This window comes from Sapajus apella, unplaced genomic scaffold, assembly GCF_009761245.1.
Source record: "Sapajus apella isolate SASKATOON/1434 unplaced genomic scaffold, GSC_monkey_1.0 scaffold91, whole genome shotgun sequence".
In the NCBI taxonomy this organism is placed as follows: Eukaryota; Metazoa; Chordata; class Mammalia; order Primates; family Cebidae; genus Sapajus; species Sapajus apella.
In genome coordinates this window covers 2,693,308-2,699,664 of record NW_022437031.1, presented here as the reverse complement: position 1 = coordinate 2,699,664, position 6,357 = coordinate 2,693,308, and the positions used below count along the sequence as shown (strand labels likewise).

Genomic DNA, 6,357 nt, shown 5'->3' with positions numbered 1-6,357 from the left:
TACAATATCACCTCTAATTATCTCTACATACCCTGGGGAGAAACCAAGGTGCAGAGAGGCCAAGTTCACACAGCTAGTTCTATGGCTGATTTTGTCCCCTGAAAATTCGCATGTTGAAGCTCTGACCCCCAGTACCTCAGAATGTGACTGTATTTGGAGACTGAGCCTTTAAAGAAGTGATTAAGTTAAAATGAGGCTGTTAGGGTGAGCCCTAATCCAATCTGACTGGTGTCCTTTTAAGAAGAGAATATTGACCAAGAAGCAGCTTCTCCGCTCCTTCTGGAATCTCCATCTGCTTCAGCCCGCCTGCCTCCACACATACCTCCACGATGTCCATCAGGGCGACCCAGAAGTCCTACAAGGTGTCCACCTCTGGCCCCTGGGCCTTCAGCAGCCACTCCTACACGAGTGGGCCCAGTGCCAACATCAGCTCCTCGAACTTCTCTAGAGTGGTCTGCAGTAGCTTCCGGGGTGGCCTGGACAGAGGTTATGGTGGAGCCAGAGGCATGGGAGGCATCACCGCTGTCATGATCAACCAGAGCCTGCTGGGCCCCCTTAACCTGGAGGTGGACCACAACATCCAGGCCGTGTGCACCCAGGAGAAGGAGCAGATCAAGACCCTCAACAACAAGTTTGCCTCCTTTGTGGACAAGATATGGATCCTGGAGCGGCAGAACAAGATGCTGGAGACCAAGTGGAGCCTCCTGCAGCAGCAGAAGACAGCTCGGAGCAACATGGACAACATGTTTGACATCAACAACCTTAGTCGGCAGCTGGAAATACTGGGCCAGGAGAAGCTGAAGCTGGAGGCAGAGCTTGGCAACATGCAAGGGCTGGTGGAGGACTTCAGGAACAAGTATGAGGATGAGATCAACAAGTGTACAGAGATGGAGAATGAATTTGTCCTCATCAAGAAGGATGTGGATGAAGCTTACATGAACAAAATAGAGCTGGAGCCTCTCCTGGAAGGGCTGACTGATGAGATCAACTTCCTCTGGCAGCTGTATGAAGAGGAGACCCTGAAGCTGCAGTCTTATATCTCGGACACGTCTCTGGTGCTGTCCATGGACAACAGCCACTTCCTGGACATGGACAGCATCATCACTGAGGTCAAGGCGAAGTATGAGGAGCTTGCCAACCACAGCTGGGCTGAGGCTGAGAGCATGTACCAGATCAAATATGAGGAGCTGCAGATGCTGGCTGGGAAGCACGGAGCGACCTGCAGCAAAGACTGAGATCTCTGAGATGAACCAGAACATCATCTGGCTCCAGGATTACGTTGAGAGCCTCAAAGGCCAGAGGGCTTCCCTGGAGGCCTCCATCACAGATGCCTAGCAGCGTAGGGAGCTGACCCTTAAGTATGCCAACGCCAAGCTGTCGAGCTGGAGGCCGCCCTGCAGCAGGCCATGCAGGACATGGAGCAGCAGTTGTGTGAGTACCAGGAGCTGATGAACGTCAAGCTGGCCCTGGACATCGAGATTGCCACCTACACGAAGCTGCTGGAGGGTGAGGAGAGCTGGCTGGAGTCTGAGATGCAGAACATGAGTATCCACACAAAGAACACCAGCAGCTATACAGGTGGTCTGAGCTCGGCCTATGGGGGCCTCACAAGCCCCAGCCTCAGCTACGGCTTGGGCTCCAGCTTTGGCTTTGGCATGGGCTCCAGCTCCTTCAGCCACACCAGCTCCACCAGGCCATGGTTGTAAAGAAGATCGAGACCCGCGATGGGAAGCTGGTGTCCAAGTCCTCTGACGTCCTGCCCAAGTGAACAGCTGTGGCAGCCCCTCCCAGCCTGCCCTTCCTGCGGCTGCCCCAGAGCCCAGGAGGGAGGCTGCTGTGCACGGTAGCACAGGGAACAGGAGACCCACCCGAGGCTCAGCCCTAGCCCTCAGCTTACCCATGGGGGAGTTTACTGCCTGGGGACCCCTCTTGCCCATGGCTCCATCTACCAAACAATTCAATTGATTTTTTCGTGTGTGTCCAAAATAAAACCTCAGCTAGCTCTGAAAAAAAAAAAAAAAGAATAAGACAATATTGGAAAAGACAGTCACACCAGGGATACATTCACACAGACCATGTTGAGGACGTAGCAACAAGGCAGCCATTGGCAAGCCAAGGAAAAAGGCCTCAAAAGAAACCAACCCTGCTAACACCTTGATATTGGACTTCCAATCTTCACAACTGTGAGGAAATACGTTTCTGTTGTTTTTTATTTTTATTTTTATTTTTAAATTTATTTTTATTTTTATTTTTTTACTTTTTTTTTTTTTATATCAGCACAAAAACCTGAATATGTTTCTGCTGTTTTAAGCTACCAATTATGTAGCATTTTGTTATGGCAGCCCTTGCAAACTAACATAGCTAGGTAATAACAGAGAGAGAAGTTCACCCCAGGTCTATTTGCCTCCAAGCCCATGCTCTGAACAGATTTTGCTTTCCCTATTTAGACAATGAAGGGAGTCAGCTCTTATGAGAATCCATTGAGGGAAAGGATTTGGGACAGTATCTAGAGACATGACTCCTCAGAGAGTATTCTTACCTGCCAGGAAAGATCTAAGAGCAGCGCCTTGTGCACAGTAAGTGCTCATAAAGTGTGTGTGGAGCTAAATGAGGGTGTACCTCAACACAGGGTCTGAAAAGAAAAAATAACAAGTTTCCTAACCCTAGAGTACCCAAATCCCAGAAACTGGTGCTAAAAGCAATTCACTGGAAAGCCTTCACTGCATGATGTGAACTAAGGAGTAGAACTAGGGTTTCTCAAGTAACCCTCCACTAATATACTCTCTATATCCACACTTACATGAAACAATGCAAGCCCTCCCCTCCGCATACCATATACACTCACTTGAAACTCTGACATACACTCTCACTCACATACAGATTCTTGCAAAGCTTGCATGAGCTCCCATAGACACCTCTTACCCACACTTTCATATATATTCTGCCATAGTCTTATGCCCTACACTCTGATACAAATACATTCATTCATATATATATTCTCCCAGACACCACAACCTCCCGCCATTCACATATGTTCCACATACACATTAGGAGCTCTCATATTTTCACATGCATTTCGTTTGTTCACATACATTTATACGCTCACATATATACATATGGATATTTGAACATACATAGAAAATAGTCCAGCTGGGCACAGTGGCTCACATCTGTAATTCCAGTGCTTTAGGACGCCAAGGCAGGAGGATCACTTGAGCCCTTGAGACCAGGAGCCCAGCCTGGCCAACATAGGAAGATCCCATCTCTAAAATATATATAAATATATATACATTTTTTCTTTCTTTCTTTTCTTTTTTTTTCTTTTCTTTTGAGACAGAATCTTGTTCCGTTGCTAGGCGCCAGGCTGGAGTGCAGTGGCACAATCTTGGGTCACTGCAACCTCTGCCTCCCAGGTTCAAGCAATTCTCCTGCCTCAGCCTCCCGAGTAGCTGGGACTACAGACATGTGCCACCAGGCCCAGCTAATTTTTGTATTTTTAGTAGAGATGGGGTTTCACCATGTTGGCCAGGATGGTCTCGATCCCTTGACCTCACGATCCGCCCTCCTTGGCCTCCCAAAGTGTTGGGATTACAGGCGTGAGCCACCGCGCCTGGCTATATATATATATATATATATATATATATATATATATATATATATATACATATACATATATTTTGAGACAGAGTCTTGCTCTGTCACCCAGACTGGAGTGCAATGGCATGATGTCGGTTCACAGCAACCTCTGCCTCCCGGGTTCAAGCGATTTTCCTGCCTCAGCAGGAATCCCTGAGTAGCCGGGACTACGGACGTGAGCCACCACACTCGGCTAAATTTTTTGTACTTTTAGTAAAGACGGGTTTCACTGTATTAGCCAGGATGGTCTCAATCTCCTGACCTCGTGATCTGCCTACCTCGGCCTCCCAAAGTGCTGGGATTACAGCCATGAGCCACTGTGCCTGGCTCTATGAATTTTTTTAAAAACTAGCCAAACAATCATAGATTGTTTTATATCAGGGAAATGTAAAAACTGATATGTTTTTTGATGATATTAAGAAATTATTTAATGTGTAACAAGAGCAAGATAGAATACATTTTTTAAGAGCCCTTATCGCAGGGTGTGGTGGCTCATGCCTGTAATCCCAGCACTTTGGGAAGCCGAGGCAGGTGGATCACCTGAGGTCAGGAGTTCAAGACCAGGCTGGCCAATATGGTGAAACCCCATCTCTACTAAAACTAGAAAAAAAAATTAGCTGGGCATGGTGGCAGGTGCCTGTAACCCCAGCTACTTGGGAGGTTGAGGCAGGAGAATTGCTTGGAACAGGGAGGCGAAGGTTGCGGTGAGCTGAGATCACGCCATTGCACTCCAGCTTAGGTGACGGAGTGAGACTCTGTTTCAAAAAAATAAAAATAAAAGAGTCCTTATTTTGGCCAATCACAGTTGCTCAGGCTTGTAATCCCAGCACTTTGGGAATCCCAGGCGGGTGTAACACTTGAGGTCAGGAGTCCGAGACCAACCTGGCCAACATGGTGAAACTCTATCTCTAGTAAAAATACAAAAATTAACTGGCCATGATGGCAGATGCCTTTAATCCCAGCTACTCAGGAGGCTGAGGCAGGAGACTCGCTTGAACCCGGAAGGCGGAGGTTGCAGTGAGCCTAGATCGTGTCACTGCACACCAGCCTGGGTGACACAGCAAGACTCTGTCTCAAAAAACAAACAACACACACACACACACACACACACAGATGGGAAAGATAAGAAAATATAAATAAGAAAGAGTTATGTAAAGCATCCAGGCTGTAGTAGAGAAGTAAGAAATGATAGCTCCTTTTCCAATATCATGTTGCCTCTTTATATCATCAGTTAAGCTGGAGTTGGCCTGGCACAGTGGTTCATACCTGTAACCCCAGCACTTTGGGAGTTCAAGTCAGGAAGATCACTTGAGTCCAGGAGTTCGAGACTAGCCTGGGCAACATAGGGAGACCCCACGTTGAAACCACCATTGCAAAATTATAGAAGATTGTTACGGTGAAAGAGATCTGACCTAACCAACTCCAGCTTCCTTTAATCTCTCAACAGTCCTTGTTCATTCCTGGGCATAGGCCGAGCTAACTTTGAAAGAAACTTAGTTTATAGTTTAACTTTGAAACAAAGATAATAACTGCCCTTTCCCAAAACAAACCCCCTTCCTGCCTGGGAACTAGACTGTTTTTATAGGACTAAGAAATTAGCCACAAGATTAGAAATTACTATTTAGGGCCAGGCACAGTGGCTCGCATCTGTAATCTCAGCACTAAGGCAGGTGGATGACTTGAGGTCAGGAGTTAGAGACCAGCCTGGCCAACATGGTGAAACCTGGTATCTAATAAAAATACAAAAAATTAGCTGGGCATGGTGGCACCTGCCTGTAATCCAGCTACTCAGCAGGCTGAGGCATGAGAGGTTACAGTGAGCCAAGATCCTGTCACTGCACTCCAGCCTGGGCAACAAAGGAAGTCTCTGTCTCATTAAAAAAAAAAAAAAAAGAAAGAAAGAAAGAAATTATGGTTTAGGAGTCATGCAGCTAGAGGTTATAAGATTGTGACCCTAGGGCTGGGCGCGGTGGCTCACGCCTGTAATCTCAGCACTTTGAGAGGCCGTGGTGGGCGGACTACCTGAGATCAGGAGTTCAAGACCAGCCTGGCCAATACGGTGAAACACTGTCTTTAAAAAATAAATAAAAAATAAATAGGAAGCATCCCAGCAACCCCACCACGCTGGTCTTCCCTGGACACCATGAACCACACTGTCTCAACCTTCTTCACTCCTGCCAGCACCGACCGTCCCCCGAACTATGAGATGCTGAAGGAGGAACATGAGGTGGATGTGCTGGGGGCGCCCCACAACCCTGCGCCCCCGACATCCACTGTGATCCACATCTGAAGCGAGACCTCCGTGCCTGACCACGTCGTCTGGTCCCTGTTCAACACCCTCTTCGTGAACTCCTGCTGCCTGGTGAAATCTAGGGACAGCAAGATGGTTGGCGACCTGACCGGGGCCTAGGCCTATGCCTCCACCACCAAGTGCCTGAACATCTGGGCCCTAATTTTGGTCATCATCATGACCATTCTGCTGATCATCATCCCAATACTGATTCTGCAAGTCTATCAGTAGATCCAGAGGAATCACCCGGGCCAGGGGCTCCGCCCGTGACCTGTCTCCCGTTTACTCCAGTTTCCATTCCTCGCCCTGCCCCCAGCCCATCCTGTCTCAGCCCTTTACCCTCACACACTTTTCTACAGTGGAGTTCAATAAAGTGCATGTGCTCCTGGAAAAAAAAAAAAATAGATAAATAAAAATAAAAAATAAGATTG

At 47.6% G+C, this 6,357-nt stretch overlaps 1 pseudogene across 1 annotated transcript; it reads left to right on the top strand.

The window, feature by feature from the left end:
* Nucleotides 1–766: 766 nt before the first annotated feature.
* On the top strand, nucleotides 767–2,006 carry LOC116534973 (annotated as a pseudogene). The gene has a single exon (XR_004261980.1). The product of XR_004261980.1 is annotated as a keratin, type II cytoskeletal 8 pseudogene (transcript).
* Nucleotides 2,007–6,357: the final 4,351 nt, after the last annotated feature.